The sequence below is a fragment of the Heterocephalus glaber genome, unplaced genomic scaffold (assembly GCF_053883595.1).
Source record: "Heterocephalus glaber isolate CG9 unplaced genomic scaffold, H.glaber_assembly_v1.0 deba00001531, whole genome shotgun sequence".
NCBI classification, from domain to species: Eukaryota; Metazoa; Chordata; class Mammalia; order Rodentia; family Bathyergidae; genus Heterocephalus; species Heterocephalus glaber.
Genome location: NW_028258329.1, coordinates 2,352,649 through 2,372,000, shown reverse-complemented (window position 1 = coordinate 2,372,000; position 19,352 = coordinate 2,352,649). Strand labels below are relative to the sequence as shown.

At 40.0% G+C, this 19,352-nt stretch overlaps 1 pseudogene; it reads right to left on the bottom strand.

The window, feature by feature from the left end:
* Positions 1-2,577: 2,577 nt before the first annotated feature.
* On the bottom strand, positions 2,578-3,443 carry LOC101718923 (centromere protein Q pseudogene; annotated as a pseudogene).
* Between the last annotated feature and the right edge of the window lie 15,909 nt (positions 3,444-19,352).

Below are 19,352 nucleotides of genomic sequence, written 5' to 3'. Positions count from 1 at the left end.
GATAAATGGCAGAGATCTGACCTTGCAAGAGCTTGTATCCAAGTGTTTAACTGAATATTCATCAAACAAATGTTCCAAATCAAATGTTCAGAAGTTCAAGTGGATTGTTTCTGGGCATACTGCACAGCAACTGAAGCATAATTACTATAGAATAACTCATCTTCCAACAATTCCTGAAACACTTCCTTAATTGGTAAATTTGGTTGTTATTCTCTGTATAGAGAAAATTGTATGATTTTCTTCTACAATTGAAATATTGAAATATTATCTTCAAAATAAACCAGCTGGACTTGGAATAGCAAAAGGGAAAAACTGGTATCACTAATCTAGTCAGCTAACATTTGAAGACATTTGCCATATATAAAGTACAACATCCTAAGGGCCAGGCGTGCTGGTGCCTGTAATCCTAGCACTTGAGAAGCTGAGGCAGGAGGATTGCCATGAGTTTTTGGCCAGTCTGAGCTATATAGTAAGTTCAAGGTCAGCCTGAACTACATAGTGATACCCTGCCTCAAAAAAAAATTTTTTAAACACCCTAAGGAGTTTCCAATCCCTGATATACATGTTAACCATTTCATTAAATTGGCACCTTAGAAAACAACATCCTCTTTAATAACCTGAATTTTTAAAGTAATGTTAAAGCAATGGATTTTTAATTGCAAATTTTGCTTAATGTAGCCCCAAGCTCTAGCTCATTTAAAGTTATAATTGGACCAAAAGTTTGATCCATATATGAACTAATTTGAGACTGCTAGCTTATAAGCAGAATCATTATGAACTTGAAGGTTACACCTAAAGAAAAAGTGATACAAAGCACATGATCTCTTTTCAGTTTCTGAAATTGCCAGTATGGCTCAACATACTGCTATAGCAATTGGAATACTAGAAAGTAATTATATTCATAAAAATGTAAATTCAGTCACTGCATATATTCTATATGATCTTGCCATCTAAATTTATTAACTTAAAATAATGATTTGTCTTTTCCTACTCAAAACTAAATGTTAATATTTAACACATCTACATATGATTATAAAACTTACATATGGAAAATTTACTTTTAGTGCCTAGTAGTATTTAGATAAACTTTTGATAAGTTGGTTTTTTGTTTTGTTTTGTTTTTGGTACCAGGGATCGAACTTGGGTCCTTGTGCTTGTGAGGCAAGCAGCGGAACCACTGAGCTAAATCCCCGGCCCCCTGTTTTTGTTTTTTTTTAATTGCAACTATTTTATTTTACAAATACCTTAAAATGTTTATTACAAATGATTTTTGATATACTTAAGTAATAATGTATTTATATATAAAAGCTCATCATCATACATTCTAATTGGCTATGGGCCACTTTGTCTGGCTTAGCATATAATCCCCTTCTTCTTGCTGCTGAAATTGGGGTACAAGAATCTGCCTGTCTTGCTGCTGTCTGAGAGACACATTTTGGTAATCCCAAATTTCTCAGCTTTTTTGGTTTTCTTTTGAGACAGGATCTCATTATGTAGTTCAGGCTGGGCTTGAACTCACTAGGTAGACCAGGCTCTCCTTGAATTTGCAGAGATCCTCCAGCCTCAGCCTCCCAAGTGCTAGGATTACAGGCATGCACCACCATGCCCTGCTCTCTGCTTTCTTTGGTCTCTCAGTACCTTCTACCTTTGGTGGCTGGTTCTCACACACTGGGTCTTCTCAAAACAGTTTTTTTTTTTTTTTGGTTTGCTTTAAGGGAATAAATGTGCTTAGATCCCTTTTTAGTAATTTTCTTAAGAGTATGCTTTGATTGGGCTAGGGATTTAGCTCAGTGGTTCCACCACCTGCCTCAAAAGCACAAGGTCCTGAGTTCAATCCCTGGTTAAAAAAAAAAGAAGGGCCAGGGATTTAGCTCAGTGGTTCTGCTGCCTGCCTCGCAAGCACAAAGACCCGAGTTCGATCCCCGGTACCAAAAAAAAAAAAAAAAAAAAGAGTATGCTTTGAAAATAAATATTAAAAACAAACAAAATAAAAACTTAATGCCGACTTCAAAGTTTAAGGAACCTGGAAAACTCAAACTATTGAACAAGATTAGGGAGTTAGGTAAGGGTAGAGGCACTTGGGGATTTCTCAAGTTCTGTGAAAGCAGACAGAAAATGCAAGCTGTCAGCTACAGAAGGAGTGATGACAAACATTCTCATGTTTATGCTGTAAGCACCGCACATGGGCACTTCACACACACAATGTCACAGCATCGTGACTCCGCTGTGCCAACACAGGTGAGCTCCCAATAGCCATCACAAACTAATGGATCATAGCTATTCCTGCCTTATATTTTAGGCAAATAACTGCAGTACAGCAATATAAATATTGATTTTCTAGATTTCATAACTGCTAAAAAGTTTTCAGGACTACATTAGATGCTAATGATAGGCCTGCACAGGCCAAATTTAAAGTGCATATTAGAGGATAATAAATCCTGCAGAAGCTTCAGCCTCTGTAACATCATAGGTTAACAGTTTCACAAATTTATAAACATTAAATTAATAGGAAACAATATTAAAAATTTCTCAGCCCGGGGATTTAGCCCAGTGGTTCTGCTACCTGCCTCACAAGCACAAGGTCCCAAGTTTGATCTCTGGTACCCAAAAAACCCCCCAAAACAAAAAACAAAACAAAAAATTTCACTAAGAGGCATTTAGTTTCTTATAGGCTTCTTTGATGAACACTGACATGTTCTTCATCTGGGATGAATCATAAAGAACATCCAAGTCTTTTAGAAGAACGTTCTGGTTTGGAATTAGCATCAAAACTTCCTTCTGCAGTGTGGGTGCTTTCAGACTGTGCCGAGAAAGCTCTGGGAGAGAAAGTATGTTACGTCAATCCAGCTGAAGCATCTCTTTTGCCTTTTCCTCCTCTTCCTCTATCTCATGTGCCAGAATTTCAATTTTGTTTTTTAGACTCTGAATATTCCCAGTCACTGATTCCGCAGTCTGTACTATTTTATCGATTTCTTCCTGCAATAATGCCAGACCTTCTTCATTATCTCTGTCTTGTGCTCTTTCCATTTTCAGTAGACTTGTCACATTAATTAAATAGTTCAGCTTTTGGGGAGGGGCTTTCAGGGTTTCACACAGTTGTAGCAACCTTCTCTTCAGGCAGTTGAGATGATACTGAATCTGTTCTTTTTCTTTAATTTTATTACTCAAAATTGCTATTATTACTGCCTCCATCATAGTTTGCAAATGCTCCGTCACACTCTTTGAAAGAGGTTGCCAGGTTTTTTTCTTGTTGGATGCGATCTCTATCTGCTTTAGATTAATATGATTTGTTTATCCTTCAGAAGACATGTGCTTTGGATGATTTTTACGTCTTTTTATTGTGCTTCTAACCTCTGACAACTCCACTTTATCATCAATTTTTCTTTTTGATTTTTTTTAAATTGTTGAGACTTTTTCTTGGAACCATTTGTCTTGCCAGGCATCTTGATCTAAATAGTGCAGTTATGATGCTTTAAAAAAAAACTCGACTTGGGCCGGGGATTTAATTCAGTGTTTATGCTGCCTGCCCCACAAGCACAAGGACCCGAGTTCAATCCCCAGTACCAAAAAAAAAACCCAAAACACTCGACTGATTCTTCTTGAATGTCTAAGTTGGGTTTTTTATTCTTTACATAAATAGTATTATTGCAGCAACAAAAAAAAATTCTTTGAAGCCTTTCTCCACAACCCTGAACTATGGATTTCATAATGTTATAATGGATTTAAGTTATGAACCTTCCAAACATCACAACTAGATTAGTATAATGTTCTCCAACTTGGGAAAACTGTCTAACATAATGATGCTGCAGTGGGATTGTTTAGATTTGAATTCATCTGTTAAGCTAAAGGCATAAATGTGAAACACTTACACTTGATCTTAGCCAAAAGGCCGAGAAGCGATGAAATGTGAAACACTTAATACAAGCCTGAAAAGGTGAACTGTGAATCTTCATTTCTAACATTAGTTTATCTTTCTGTATTGGATCAATATATTATATTTAGGTGATATTGAAAATGGTAACCTACTTAATTTAAATGTTAAATTTTAAATTATGAGGTTTACGTCAAAACCAACATTTCACACATGAACTTTTTTTATTTATTTTTTATTTTTTGGTACTGGGGATCGAACTCGGGTCCTTGCGCTTGCACAGCAGGCAGCAAAACCAGTGAGCTAAATCCCCGGCCCTAAACATGCACTTTTTTAAGACATAGTAAGACAATGTAATGGTTTCTTGGCACCCATAATGCAAAAAATAGATAGTTCAGAGATGAGAATGTTATTGCTATATGGGAATTACATTTAAATTTAAAAACATTTTGTATTGGCCAGGGATTTACCTCAGTGGTTCCTCCGCCTGCCTCACAAACACAAGATCCTGAATTCGATCCCCGGCACAAAAATCAAAAAACAAAACAAAACTGACCTAGTAAGTTTGGCATATTCTTTGAACTATCTTTGATGTTTCTTCTAAAAAAACTGGTGATAATTGTATCGATGATAAAAATTTCTGTACAGAATCTACTTCTTCAGTCTATCTAGTTCCATTTTTAAAATGTTCTATTATATTACACAGTAACTCAAAACCAATTATCACTCTGAAAACTTGCATACTCTAAGTTCTGGCTAGATAAAGCATTCCAGGTTTTACTATGGACTATTTCTATAAAACTACCATTGCTTCCAGTTTTGTTTGTTTGTTTGTTTGTTTCTGCACCAGGGATTGAACTCGGGACCTTGCTCTTGCAAGGCAGGCAGTGGAACCACTGAGCTAAATCCCTGGCCCCATTGTTTTTGGTTTTGTTTTTGTTTTTGTTTAGGAATAGAATATACTTTCACAAATTTCCATAATGTGTCTCTTAAAAAGTAAGGAGGCACTGCCCTAAGTATGAGATTACTGAGGTAGTGTTTGGAATTCCCCATGTGAGCCAATGAATGTAAAGAGATGTCTATATATTATTAGTGTTGTAAACAGTGTAGCCTGAAGCCTGAGTCTATCCAGAATGGATGTAACCAATTTTGACATCCTATTACAGAGAAATAAACATTGAAAAATAGACCAAAGAACCACCGTAAAAAAAATCTATGGGGCCGGGGATTTAGCTCAGTGGGTCTGGCGCCTGCCTCTCAAGTGCAAGGTCCCAAGATTGATCCCTGGTACCAAAAAAAAATCTATTGTTACAGAACTCCTCTACCAGGAGCTTTATGTGCCTTCCTTTAAAAATACTGTTTTATCTTGTTTTTTCGTTTTGTTTTGTTTTTTTGGTACCGGTGCTCGAACTCGGGTCCTTGCGCTTGCATAGCAGGCGTCGAAACCACTGAGCTAAATCCCCGGCCCTGTTTTATCTTGTTTTTAATATATTTGTCAGAGCTGGTTGTGGTGGCACATGACTCTAACCCTAGCACTCGGGAGGCTGAGGCAGGAGGATCGCTTCAAGTTTCAGTCCAGTCAGGGCTACATAGTGAGTTCAAGGCCAACCTAACCTACACAGTGAGACCCTGTCTCAAAAGCAAACAAACTATATATATGTATATATCCACATATATATACATCAACATGCTTGCAATATTTTTCTAAGGTTATTAGTTAATTTTATTACTTTTACATTTTTAAAAACTTCTCTGAAATATATACATTATGTGTATGTATTTGTGTGTTGCATGTGTGTGTGTGTACACAAATGGAGCTCCTCCATGTTCTCTCTCTAGGGAAGGGAGATGTGGAATGCAGATTTTTCATGTAAGGAGTTTTCTACACAGGCATTCCACTTGCTCACCAACAACATATTACTATCATAGGTATACATGGCTATAATTTATTCTTCCTTATAAAAAATAGGCCATGCAAATGTCTTTAAAACTTGTAGGCAATTTTCTCTTGCCACATATATATAATCTACAACCAAATTCATTTTTGTCTATAGTGGTATCTTTGTCACTTTCATTACAAAATACCCAACACCCACAACTTAAAGGAGGATAGATTTGATTTGGCTAATGGTTTCAGTCCATGGTTGGCAGGCTCCAAGTTAGAAGCAAGATGCATGGCAGAGGAAAAGGTACTCAACCCACAGGAGGCAAGAAATAGAGAAGAGCCAGGACAAGAATACCCCGAGTCACACCACCAGTTCCCCACCCTCAGACCAGGCCCCAGACTCCTAACATGCATTCACTGTGAACTCCAGTGGACTAATTCACTGGTGAGAACAGCATCTCCATAGTGCAATCGCCTTCAAAAAGCTCCACCTGGAAAACGTGAGGCTTTTGTGGGACATTTTCATTATTGCTTTTTTCTTTTGTGAGTACATATTTGCAGTACCTAATGTTTCCATTTCTTATATGGAATTGGTACATGTACATAACACATCTTAATTCCATTTTTCATCCCCTTTTCCTTCCCTCACTCCCGACTCCCTCCATGTCTTGATCCCCTTGTCCTTTGAGCAAGATCTAGCTCCATACTTCCTATTATCTCTTTTATTTTGCTCTTTAATTATAATTTGGTTTCTCATATAAGAGAAATCATGAGATGTTAAAGCTTGTGTATCTGATTTATTTTACTTAACAGTATGGTTTCAAGGTGCATCCACTTTCCTATAAATGACTCAAATTTATCTTTCTTTATGGCAGAGTTGTATTCCATCCTGTATAAATATCACATTTTTAATCCACTTATCTAGTTTTTTGTTTTTGTACCAGCAATCATTAATCTGTTGGTGGACATATAGACTACTTTCAAGATTTAGCTATTATGAAATGTGCTGCTAAAATGTAGTATGCATATATCACTGTAATATGATATCTTTAACTCCTTCAGGAAGATACCTAGAAAGGGAATAGCTGGGTTGAATGGAATTTCAAATTTTAGGTTTTTTTCTTTTTTCTTTTTCTGGTAAAGAGGAACAAACTCAGGACCTTGCACTTGTGAGGCAGGCACAGGAGCCACTGAGCTAAATCTACATATTGATTCCCATAGTGGTTGTGCTAGTTTACATTACAATCAACAACATAGAAGGGTTCCTTTCCCCCCCATAGCCTTCCCAGTATTTGTTATTATTTGATTTCTTGATGATGGTTATTCTTTCTGGAGTAAGAGTAAGTGCATTCATACTATTTTTCCCAAGAATCTTGGGACCTTGAGCTCACAAGACCCAAGAATCTTTTTAATTATCTTTCCAAAGCATCCCTCTTTACTATCTGAATAGTAATGTCATTTTTTATGAGAAAAACAAATGTTTACATTCTCTGTTTTAATGTTTTACAGAAATTTTCTCTGAAATACCTCTAGTTGAAAAGGAGAGGGGAGCTGGGGATTTAGCTCAGTGGTGCCGAACCTGCGTTGCAAGGTCCCGAGTTTGATCCCCGGTACCAAAAAAGACCCAAAAACAAAAACAAAAAAAGGAGAAGGGCAAAACATTTCTGGGAATGATAAAGACAAAATTTCCTTAGAGTCTCAGGCTTAAAACGAGCTGTGAATATCACTGTTATGTGGCTTAGATTGCTCTAATTGTGAAGGATAAACACAAACATTAATTTGGGCAAATACAATACCAGTGGTCTCATTCTGAGTTTAGAGACCTGACACTTAGTTAATCTGTGAGTATGAATTTCATGTTTATTTCCTCCTTACCCAAAAGCTACAGACATTAACTGGAGTTCTTGATTTCTTCCCTTCTATTTTTTTTCTGTTATGTGTACATAACATTTCCTTCTACTGAGAGACTATAATTTAGGTTTGCATCATTTTCTTACTTCTTGTTATGTGATCATTGAAATTTTTTTTTTTTTTGTACCAAGCATTGAACTCAGGATCTTGTGCTTGCAAGGCAGGCGGCAGAACCACTGAGCTAAATCCCCGGCCCTAAATTATTTTCATTTTTAAACAAAATAAAACAAGCCAGTCATAAATATATGTGTTGGAGGTAACATGTAATTTTTGACTACTTGTTTTTTAAAAATTGGAAGGCAATATTTCACCCACTCTTCCTTCTCATCAGCAGCCTTTACTGATGGGCCTCGGCCCCTCTCCCTGGGTCTCTGTGTGTCCCTGTCGCCGCTGGCGTCTGGAACTCTGCAGGCTGAGTCACCCCCTGTTACCAAAGCCTTTTAATGCAGCTTCTCGGCCACTCCACCAAGATAAAAAATCTCTGGTAGGTGATACGATAACCAGAGCAGGCTTCTGTTAGGACCTGAGCTGCAGAACCATGAGGGGGCCCAGGTGGTGGGAGGCAGCTGTACTTGTTCAGAGGAGAAGGAGCAGCTGTGCACGAGCAGCCTCCTGCAGTTTGCAGACTTGCTCCAGGACGTTGGGAACAGTGTCAGAGAAGTGTTGGCATTTGTAGGTAGAGACGTCCACTTAGCCCTCTGTCCATGTGGATCGGATCCATTTTTCAAGCCTGTTGGGGCCAGGACCAATATCGTCTGGAGTTTCTGGAGGGCACTGGGGACAGAAGCTCCAAAGGGAGTCCCCATGCTTCCACCAAAATGATGGGGGTGCAAAAGCTGTGACCTCTGTGAGTTCTGTGGCATTTCTGGGAGGAATCACAGTGTGAATAATGGCCTGCTGGGATCAGGCACTCTGGGGAACGTCAGCAATGTGCCCTGGTGCCTCCCCAGTCTTTGCCACTAGGGACAGATTTTTCAACTGGTCCTGGGTTGGGGGTGGCAGGTGAGAAGCATGGCAGCCGCTAGTCGGGCCATGCCCCTTTATGCTGTCAGAGGAAAAGGAAAGGCTTGGCCCTCACTCCTTCTTTTCTCGCCAGCAGCCTGTCTCCACAAATACTATCCCTTAGTATGAAAAGGTTCTGCTTAGCAAGGAATTGGGAGGAGCAAATGCTCTCTCTGGCTCCCTTGCTCTGAGACCCCTAGTTTTACTGCCTTGCCCTTCAAGTTGGACATGCTTTACACACCACACTGAAGAAAGGCCTTGATGGCTCATCCATGGCCTACCTATAGGTGACAGTAAAACTCTCAGATTGACTTCTGAGAGACAGACTCAAGCTATGGCCCATAATAGCAAGTGGAAATCTCCAAAATCAGAGAACTTACCATATGCTATTTACTGAAATGCCCAGATTTTGTCCGTCTGTGTGTGTGTGCATTTCTGGGGGTCAAACCCAGCTCCTCCTCCATGGAGACAACACTCTACCCGCACATGAAATGGCAAGATTTTGCAGTAAAATATGAGATCCAATTTTTCTCTCCCATAAAATCTGTATAAGATAATGGCATTATCAAAGATAAAATCAGGCATTAGCTAGACTGGTAAGGAAAGATTTGAATGAGTAATGTCTATTTTAATAGAAGGGAGGGTTCAGCATGAGCTAAACTCAATTTTGCCTCACACAAAAGCGAATGGCATTTAAATCGAGTTGGGTGGATAAGGGGGTAGGATGGCTTCAGTAGTGTCTGGGAAATGGAAAATTATAGAGCAAGGGGCAATGTAAATGTGGTTTGGCCAGCTGTGTCTGCTAGTGGGCAATTATGGAAAACAGGGCACGTATCTTTCCAGAAACACTAGCAGGCAGAGGTCCTGTCCTTGCTGATGACTGCATTTTAAGGAAAAATCTTTCAACCCCTTGAGAAAAACACTCCCAATTTGGGCAAGAAGCACGTACATCTAAAAATAACAGAGAGAGGGGCTGGGGATTTAGCTCAGTGGTTCCGGCACCTGCCTCAAAAGTGCAAGGTCCCTAGATTGATCTCTGGTACCAAAAAATTTTAAAAATGAAAAGAACAGAGGGGATTCACAACTGCAAATTCTTTCTTTGTTAATGGCCTAAGAAAAGGATAGGTGTTACATCCCATGTTAGCTCTACCAGATTCCTTCAGCAGCCTTGAACCATCTAGGGTTGAAGCATTAAGCTATCAGAAACTGTGCTGTAGTGTTGAATTAAGTCTTTGAAATACGGAGGGAGGGGAGCAGGTGAAATGATTTAAGTTGAGATTTTATAAGCCAAAGTTAAAGCCTGGACTAGAGGGGAGTTCAGAGCAGATGAGTTAGGGTTTGATCAAAGACAGAATCTTTGTCTCAAAACACAAAATGGATCCTGAATTTTATATGGACTCTCATAAACCCTTAATAACAAAAACAGTATTGAAAAAGAACAAAGTAGGAGATCTCTCAGTTTTCCAAACTTATAACATAGCTATAGTATTAAAATAATGTGGTTTTGATAAAATCAGCCATATAGACAAAACAGTTAAATGGACAAAGAAATAAATCGTCACATATATACTCAAATTATCTCCACATTTTAAGATATTATAAAGGTTTACACAAATATAACAGTGATTAAGGGGAAGATGAGAAGTTTCTGAACCTTTCATTTTTTAATTTATCATAGATTTTAGTTATTTTAAAAAGATCTTGTTCGAGTTTTAAAATTTTCCATTATGTTAAAACCTAGATGTAGCCAGTCAGAATTTTACTCATTTTATCCCTTGCTCTATTGCCCGAGGCCTCTAGTATGCTGAAATAGTAATTTAGGAATATCAACCATCCTTTCACTAAGGAAAACAAAATGCCAAGGCATCATTAGTCAAATTTCCCCATTTTTCTTAAGTGCTGGATAGTTGAGGCAAAAGTCAGAGAGTGGAGGAGTAGCAGGAGAAAAGGGCTGATGGCTAGTGAACAAAAGTCCTAAGAAATATGTGGAAACCATGAGAGGCTCTCCAGCAAACAGTTCAGAATAAGCCAAAATGAAGGGCAATGCAAGCCGGAGGAAGAACTTCCTGTCATCCACTCAAGGGGCCACACGGTCATTGTATAGTGAGGGCCTGTGCCAGTAGCCAGCTCCAGTGAACTGGGCAACCCTCCAGTGAAAGGGGATTGTTTTCCGGGGAGCAAAACAAAACATCTGATTTAATTGTGCAGAACAGTCACCAGATGAGGTCTGGGGAGGTTCCCAAAGGGGAGAGGGGAACTTCAACTCACCCTACCCTCAGCTAGCTTATAGTTTTGTTGACTCCCCTCACAGAAAAAGTATTTTTAGGGTGAATCAGTGGGATGCATAAAGATTTACTAGATAAAGAACTAGGCAGAGTTAAATAAGTGCTGTACACCACATATGCACACCCATGTTTATAGCAGCACAGTTTGTAATAGTTAAATCTTGGAAACTGCCCAAATGCCTATCAATGGATGAATGGATAAAGAAGACATGGGCTTTTTTATACAGGGGAGTACTACTCTGCCATGAAGAAGGCTGAGCTTCAGACATTTAAACCTAAATGGACGTACCCTGAGACCATACTCCTAAATGAAATAAATCAGACACACATGTTTAAATACTACATTGTTCCTCTAGTGTAAGAAAGCAAAAGTGGAAATTAGGACTAAAAATGTATAATAGATATTGAGAAGTGGGAAGAAAATGTTCAAATGGGAATGGAAACAAGGGAGGGAAGAAAGGAAGAGACAAGGAAAAAAGTTAAAATAGAAAAAATAGAAACAAAGCTTTAGTACATAGGGAGGATGGGGTGTGAGGGGGGAAATGGGAAAAAGGAGGCGGGATGCACCACGTACAGTTCTACATTCCCTATGATGAGTGTTATCATCATGTATGCCTAAAATGTACCAATAGTTTTTTGGGGATTTTTTTGCTACCAGGGATCGAACTCAGGACCTTGTGCTTTCAAGGCAGGCGGAGGCACCACTGAGCTGAATCCCTGGCCCCAATAAATGTCTTCTATATTAAAAAATGTCCTGTACACACTCAGAAAAAATAAATGCAGATCCTCAAGAGACAGGGACATTATGGTGTGGAGCTGGGTATATTTATGCATTTTAGAATAGAAATATATAAAATTTGTGAATTTACTGAACACCAGGGCTCAGTTTACAAGTGAAAGTGAATGGCCTGTTCACAGGTGAAGGGGCAGTTTTTTAGGAGAAAGGTTTGGGCCCAACTCATTGTATTTTATAAGACTTTGAAATTTAGAAGTGAGTAGCCTGAAAGGAGAAAAAATTATAGTGTTGGGTAACTATGTCCTGAAGCTGAAATTTTTGAGCATAATTTTTTAAATTATAGGTTTCCTTATCTCCTTTCTGCCGCTCTTTAGTCTTCTATCTTATCTCACAACCAGTGGGGGTGGGCGTGTGGAATGAGTTCAAGAATAAAGTGGTCCAGATGTCAATCTGGACAAAATTACTTAAAAGAATATCGAGGACACTTGCGTGAAATCAGGATGCAATTTAAGTTACATAGGCCATGTTCTACCACCATAAAATTGCCTTTTTCTAAGTAACACATAACCAAAAATTCTCTAACGATCTCCAAGACAGAATAAGCACTTCGGGACAGGGATTTAGCTCAGTGATGCCATACCTGCGTTGTAGGCATACGGTCCTGAGTTTGATCCCTGGTACCAAAGCAAAAACAAAAAAGGTACAAGAAAAGTCCATGAGATGAAAGAAATTAATTCATTCACAATTTGGCCAAATTAAGAGGGCAGCAACTCCACCCCCCAAACCTGAGCACACGGAAGCGCTCCAGTTAATAGAAGGGGTAGAACAAAAGGCAGGAGAGAGGCATATGTGGGTTTAGTGGGCTTTGACCCACCAGAAGGTCCAAGAACTATTAAATTTTCCATGACATCATGGCTGACATTAGCAGTTTCTGCTGGAGAAATAGCTTACCTTTTTTAAAAATTCTAATTTCTAAGAATCTATTTTTTTTTTTGGTACCACGGATCAAACTCGGTCCTTGCACTTGGGAGGCACGCGCCAGAACCACTGAGCTAAATCCCAGGCCCTCTAAGAATCTATCTTAACAACTCAGTAACACCTTTACATTCTTTGTAAGTAAACAGATATTTCCTTTTTCACAATTGTAAAACAGGAGGGCCATTTGGATGAATTTTTTTATTTTTATTTTTAAACTGAAATTATAAAGATACATAAATACTACACATGGTTTGTGTGTGTGTGTGTGTGTGTGTGTGTTGGTACCGGGGATCGAACTCCGGACCTTGCAATTGCGAGGCAGGCACCGGAACCACTGAGCTAAATCCCTGCCCTACACATTGTTTTTATAGTGCATGCATTCTCCTTCCATTCAGTATCATACTATTTTCCTTTTTAATTTTTCCAGCGCTGGTAAGGGAATCCAGGGCATCAAAAATGCTAGGCAAGTATTTTTCCTCTAAGGTGTTCATTCCATTCCTGATGAGAATACAAGGCAAAAAAACTAAGTCTTGGGCGAGGGATTTAGCTCAGTCGTACTGCGCCTGCATTGCAAGTGCAAGGTCCTGGGTTTGATTCCCGGTAATAGAAAAAAAAACAACGAAGTCTTTGTGAACCTTTCGGAAATCATTTACTCTCCTAATAGAGAAGGCCAATAATGGCTGCCTAATAAGATATAAGCAGGGGGGCCGGAGATTTAGCTCAGTGGTTTCGCCGCCTGCTGCACAAGCACAAGGACCCGAGTTCGATTCCCCGGTACCAAAAAAAAAAAAAAAAAAAAAAAGATATAAGCAGGGATGTTGCTTTATCATTTGGTTGATCCTTTGGAAGAAGAAAAAACATGCATGAATGTAACCCATTTCCATGGAGAGCACATATCTACACTCTCCCAAATAAAGTAAGAGTCTGTACAGAGAAATGTACTTCTTCTGTCCTGCTCCTTAAAATACATAACATTCAAGCATTAAACATAATTGTGTCTGTAGGGAGCACTTCAGAGTTTCTCTGCCATATTTATAAACAATATTATAAATATAGCTTTGAGGGCCGGCGATTTAGCTCAGTGGTGCTGCCGCCTGCTCCGCAAGTGCAAGGACCAGAGTTTTATGCCCGGTACAATAAATAAATAAATAAATAAATAAATAAATAAATAAATAAAGCTTTGAGAAAATACTAGCGATAAATTTGTAGGTTTGTTACCTAAAATGCATGCAGGAAGCCTGGTTAAATTTGAAATACAGATAAACCACAATTACTGTTTTTGTTAGGAAACATTCCACTGACATATAACAATTATATATATTTATGTGGTACAATGAAATCACTTGATACGTGTACACAGTAGGTGATGATCCAGTAAGAATACTTAGCATTTCCATCTCCTGAGGCACTTAGCATTTCTTTATATCGGGACCCTTCAAACTGCACTAGTTCTCTTCTAGTTCTTTAGAAAATGTATAATAATTTTTCGTGAGCTATATATAGTCACCCCAGCCTGCTGTACAACCCTAAAATATATTATCCTCTCTTACTGCCATTTGCACTCATTACCCAACCTCTTTCTGCCCCTTCTCCTCTGCTTCCTAACCGCTGCTGACACCCTTCTACTCTCTCCTTCTGTTACATCAACTTTTTAGCGTCTACATATGGAAGAAAACGTCATATTTGGCCTTCCGCGGTTGGCTTATTTCGCTTATGACAACGTCTTTCCGTTCCATCCACATGGCCACAAATGACAAGACTTCATTCTTTTAACGGCTGGATAATAATTAGTTGTATGCATGTCGCGGTTAGATGTGAGGCATCCCCGAGAGACGGGTGTGATGCGAAGCTGCCTGGGTCACGGACGTGCCTTGCCTCTCAGGGCGCTCCTCCGTGGCTGAGGAGCGGGGCCTGGATGGAGGTGATCTCAGGGGCTGACAGAAGGGTGTGTTTATACCTCCACTGCTCCCTTTGCTCCCTGCTTCCTGGCTACCTCCTCCAGGCCCTTCCACTGTGCCATTTCTGCCGTGGAGCCAGCCAACTATGGATTGAAATCGTGACACAAAATCAACCTCTCCTCTCTACGTTGCTGTGGGTATTTGTCCCAGCAGTGGGAAAGCTGACTAATACAGTGGGTCACATTTTCCCAATCCACTCACGCATCTATGGACTCCTCAGTCATTTCCCCATCTTGGGTATTATAAATACTGCTACACTAGACATGGGAGCAGGCCTTTCTGTGGTAGACCGAGTTCATATATATCCTCAAGTGGGATCACTGTATCCTATGGCAGTCTTTGTCTTTTGGGTTTTCTGATTTTTATGCTTTTTCACCCCTGAACCCCTCTGGCTGAGTTCTTGCCAATGTCTTCTGCACTGCTGCCCCCAAGATTGTGATGAGATCCTTCGTAGAGGCAAAAGAGGCGGAGCTCTCTGACTGTGGTCATTCAGCCTCCAGAGCTGAATAAACAAATGATCCTTTTAGTATAATGTGCCTGGCCTTGCCGGACATGGCACTGCATGCCTGGAATCCCAGCTACTCAGGAAGCTGAGGCATAAGATAGAAGTTTGAGGGCAACCCACTTTCTGGTTCCCCTTCTGTCTCTCTTAGAAGCTATCTGTCTCTCAATAAATTTTTCCTACTCTAAAAAAAAAAGATAGATGTTTGAGCCCACCCTGTGAAACTCAGTGACAGGCTGTCTAAAATAAAATAGAAAAGGCTAGGGATTTAGGTGAGTGTTAGAACACTTGGCCAGCAGGTGTGAGGCCCCAGGTTTCATGGGCAGTATCACACACCCACACAAAAGAGACCAGGCCCAGGCATGATGTTATGGCAACAAAAAGGACTACAGCCAACCTGTAATGAATATTGACCCGCCTTTCCTTTATCTTCCTTATCCTTTAGTCCTTTGATCTTTTCAAATAAGCACTATTAAATGGGAACAGAACCACTGAACAATAGATATATAACTAAAATTGTATAATGGAGAAGAGAGAAGCAGAAACCAAACTCAATTATTTTATTAGCCCTGGGGGAAAGTATATAATAGCCATGTAAGTAGTCATAGGCCTGGTTTCTAAAATGAGATAATCACCGAGTTAATTCTCGGAGCATTGTGCTCATTTAGTCAAGATACCATAAATTAGTATTACAGACTGGGAAGCTTAAACCGCAAGAGTTCATTTTCTCATCACTTTAGAGAAAAGAAGCCCAAGATTAAAGAGTTGTCAGGTTTGTTTGTTGTTTGTTTGTTTGTTAGCTCCTGATGCCCCTCTCCTTGGCTTGCAAATGCCTACCTCACTATCTACTCACTTGTGTCTCTCTCTGCATATGCACTTCCCTGGTAGGTTTTTTATATCCAAACTTTCTTATAATGACACTGGTCAGACTGCATTAGACCAACCCAGAATGTCTGCTTTTAACTTAATTGTCTTTTCAAATGTCTTGTCTCCAAATATAATTATATTCTCAGATACTAGGGGTTAGGGCTTTATAGGAGAGAAAAAATGTCATATATTTTTCTCACCTACTACAATATTCATGTTGGAATATTTCATAACAAAACTCAGATTGGGAAAGAAAAACATGCACATTTATTTTATGTGAGTGTTACAAGATGCAAGACCCTTCAGAAATAAAAAACTCAGAGACTTGGGGGAAACTGTCTATTATGGAGAGTCATACAAAAGTGTGATTGGAGGAAGCAGGATCTGGTCTAATGACAACAGACTTGAGGAGAGTTGGCAACACCTATTAGTTCAAATCCTTCTGGGTTTCTCTGTGTTATTCACCTTACCTTCAGGTTTTGGGGCGCAACATCTATCCTGTGAGGATTTTCAAGAGAAAAGGATAGAAGGTCAGAGATGCCTTCTTGTCTCTATAGTTTTCTCAATTTCCTTGGTGACATATTTGTGCAGCATTTCTTACAATCCATCCACTTCAACATACGAAGATTTCCAGTAAAAAGCATGGACAGAGATTTCAAGGCAAAAGAAGAAAGAGAAGTCTTAGCCAGAGGAAAAGACACCTGATGATAACAAGGTAAGAAAAACGAACGTTTCATAAAACTGTGAGTGTTGAGGCAAGAGATAAATCTAAACCTGTAGGCAAGAATCTTATCATTTTATCTTTATACAAAAGAAGTAAACTATGGCTGGGCACAGTGGTGCATGCCTGTAATCCCCGCACTCTGGAGGCTGGAGGATAGTCTTGAGCTCAAGGCCAACCTGGGTTACACAGTGAGTTCAGGGCCAGCCTGAACTACAAAGTGAGACCCTATCTCCAAAAAAAAAAGAAAAGAAAAGAAAAAAAAGAAGAAGAAGTAAAGTGAAAAATCTTGCTGTGGAAATGGACTAAACATATGTTTCATGGGGCTGGGGATTTAGCTCAGTGGTTCCAGCACCTGCCTCACAAGCGCAAGGTCCCAAGTTCAATGCCCGGTACCAAAAAAACCCACAAAAAGCATACATATTTTTCACATTTGCGACTCTACTAATATAAGATGCTAGAAAAATGAAGGAATTTTTTTTCGGTGCTTGGAATTGAACTCAGGACCTTATGCTCACCAGGCAGGCACCGCACCACTGAGCTAAATCCCTGGCTCCAGGGATACATTTTTAAAATTGATTTTTTTTTTTTTGCTACCACGAATCAAACTCAGGACCTTGCACTTGTGAGGTAGGCAGCAGAACCACTGGCTAAATCCCCAGCCCAAAATTGATTTTATTACAGTAAAATTCATTATTTTCCAATAGACAGTTCAATGAGTTTCAACAAACATATACCGTCATGCAACCACCTCCAGTTGCCCTTTGGCAGCCATGGTTTGGAAATAGCCGATATGGACTTTAGGCTTCCAGGCCTCTGCTGCCATTCCTGTGTAGAAAGATGAGACTGCTAGGCTAGTGGCCCCCCAGCCCTGGCCTCTCTCAGTGTCTCATGTGTTCTCTACTGTACAGAATTAGTGTAGCCCTGTCAGCCTGTCCTTTTCCTGAGGCTGCTCCTTCTGCTACAACTCATAGCCCTTACTTATGACCCATTTTGGCCCCAGTCATCTGGTCCAGGAGGGAGGTTATGTTCTGTACAAAACTGACTTGTCTGGGAACATCACAGAGCCATCTGGAAGGATCAGATATCCCCAGCAACAGTAGAGGTAGCCTTGCACTCAGTACTTACTGGCCCTGTGGCTCACTGCTGTGGAAGGCCACAGGGAATGGGAGAGGTTCCCCTGAGGAAGAATTTCCTCCAAATTAGGGGGCCATGTTGGCCCTCTGTGGTCACCTACACTGCAGACTACCCACGGAATGTGCACTGTAAAGGGAAAAAGGAAAAGGAGTGGGTGAGAACCCTGAAATTAGGGTTCCACAAGTGCAGCCTGGTGCGACATCAGCCTGGTCTACCTCCATGCACACTAGGCTCAGAGTTTCCCACACTCACAGCAGTGCCATATTTCTTTGCTTGGGAGTAGTGTTTAGTATCCAAGTTGCCAGGCTGAGGGTCCTTTAGGTCCTTTTTACAGTTGCTTTTCGAACCAGCTCATCCATCATTCAGTAGTCCCATTGCCCCGCAGATGAGAGGACACATGAAAGGTTCACCATTTTCCATGAGTATGTGCCCATTGTCGTGTAACTCAGGTTGTAAAGGATTGCCCGGGGGTGTAGCTCAGTGGCACTGAGCCTGCCTGGCAAGCACAAAGTCCTGAGTTCAATCCCCAGCATGGGAAAAACAATTCAAATAAAAAAAAAAAAAAAAAAAAGGATTCTTCTTCTTCCTCCTCTTCTTCTTCTTCTTCTTCTTCTACTTCTTCCTCTCTTCCTTTCTTTCTTCTTCCTCTTCCTCTTCTTCTTTTTTGTAGATCAGGGTACTCTGCCAAGGGAGACAGCAGATGGATTTCCAAGGAATGAAGAACGTAGGTAGGGTGAGAGATTGTTTTTTTAAATTAATTTTATTGGTACATTTTTGCATACAGCAGTGGAGTTTTTATGAGGGTTTTAAGATGTGGAAAAAGGGTCTGGACAACAAGTGTGGTTATCTAAAGAATGTCTTTTCCCTCAGTCAGTCAGCATCTTGCACATCTCCCACGGGCTCCCATATTGTACTTAAAAGGATGTTTATAATTCCAGTTCCAGGGCCGGGCCTGTGGCTCAGGGTCACCATGCCTACCTGGCAAGCACAAGGTCCTGAGTTTGATCTCCGGTACTCCCCACTCAAAGAAAATATATAATTCCAGTTCCCAGAAGGCTACTCTGCTGTGGCCCACAGAAGGCTTTTAGCTTTAGATAAGGAAATGATAAAGAAGTCTTCAGAAGATGGACCAGGAATCTTTGGGAGGAATGAGTGGGCCTGACATCAAAGGTTTGTTGCTTCTTTATAGCTGCCTACAGAGGAGAATGGCTTTTACCGGAATCTTCCCAAAGGGTTTTAATCCTTTTCACTGCCAATGGGGAGCCAATATATTTTACCCCTGACAAACCCACAAAGTAAAATAATTGACAAGAGAAAAAATATCCATAACTGTTTCAAGCTGAGTTGGGACATAGTTAGGAGTCACCTGAGTTTGCCGATTGTTAGGGGAGGGTGGTCTGTTTTCTTAGGCTGATGACAGAGCTTTAACTTAAGAAACAAGCTCTAAGTAGTTTAGAGAGAGACATCATATCTGGCTCCCCTTTTACCTTGATGTGCAT